Source organism: Hipposideros armiger, unplaced genomic scaffold (assembly GCF_001890085.2).
Source record: "Hipposideros armiger isolate ML-2016 unplaced genomic scaffold, ASM189008v1 scaffold_345, whole genome shotgun sequence".
Taxonomy (NCBI): domain Eukaryota; kingdom Metazoa; phylum Chordata; class Mammalia; order Chiroptera; family Hipposideridae; genus Hipposideros; species Hipposideros armiger.
Window position 1 is genome coordinate 1 of NW_017731695.1, and position 1,154 is coordinate 1,154.

Genomic DNA, 1,154 nt, shown 5'->3' on the forward strand with positions numbered 1-1,154 from the left:
AATATTTATCATTTTGTGACTGGTTTATTTCACTTCACATAATTTTTCAAGGTTCATCTATGTTGTATCACGTATTAGAATTTTTTTAAGGCTGAATAATATTTCATTACATGTGTATGTACCATATTTTGTTTATCCATTCCTCTGTTAATTCAGACATTTGGGTTGTTTTCACCTTTTGGCTCTTGTGGATAATGCTATGAACATGGGTATTCAGATATCTGTTTGAGTCCCTGCTTTTAATTGCTTGGGGTATATACCCAGAAGTGAAAATGTTGGTCATTCTGTGTTTAAAATTTTTAAGAAACATTGTACTGTTTTCCATAGCAGTTGTACTATTTTATATTTTCACCATTCTCAAGGGTTCTGATTTCTCCACATCCTTGCTGATAGTTGTGTTTTGTTCTGTTTTGTTTTGCTCTGCTTTTTGTAATAGCCATTCTAATGGGTGTGAAGTGGTATCTCAGTGTGGTTTTATTTACATTTCCCTAATGTGGAATTAGTGATGTTGACCACATTTTTTCATGTGTTTATTTGCCATTTTTATATCATCATTGAAGTGATGTCTATTCCAGTCCTTTGTCCACTTTTTATCTGGTTCCTTGTTGTTGTTGTTGTTGTCGTTGATTGTTGCTCAGTTTTAAAGCCCCCACTTAAGTTTACTTGAAGAAGTCATGGTTTCAGGCCTCAGATAGGCCTAGTACAGAAAGTAAATCAATGACTTATATTGATTTTTTTAAAGATAACAATAATAGGAAAAGTACATTAGAATTCAGAGAAGAGAGCATGTTTAACAGGGGTGATGGGATGGTATTTTAAGTAAATCTTTAAAAAGGGATCCGTCAGGATTTGGCTATTCCGTAATGGCAATAGAGTGGGGGTGCGTTTCAGTTAAAGGAAACAAAGACAGGATAGAATTTTATTGTAAATAAATAGAAAGGAGTTCAGTTTGACTTATTTGTTGTTAATGGGAGTGTACACTGGCACAGTCTGTGTGTGGAGAGGGAGGAGATAGATTCGCAAGGACTCTCAGTGTTAAAGATACAGACATTCTTTTACCCAGCAACTTAATTTCTAGGAATTGATCCCACAGATATACTTGTAGAAATAGACAATCGAAGTATTGTTGCAGCAACATAGAACTGGAAGCAAAG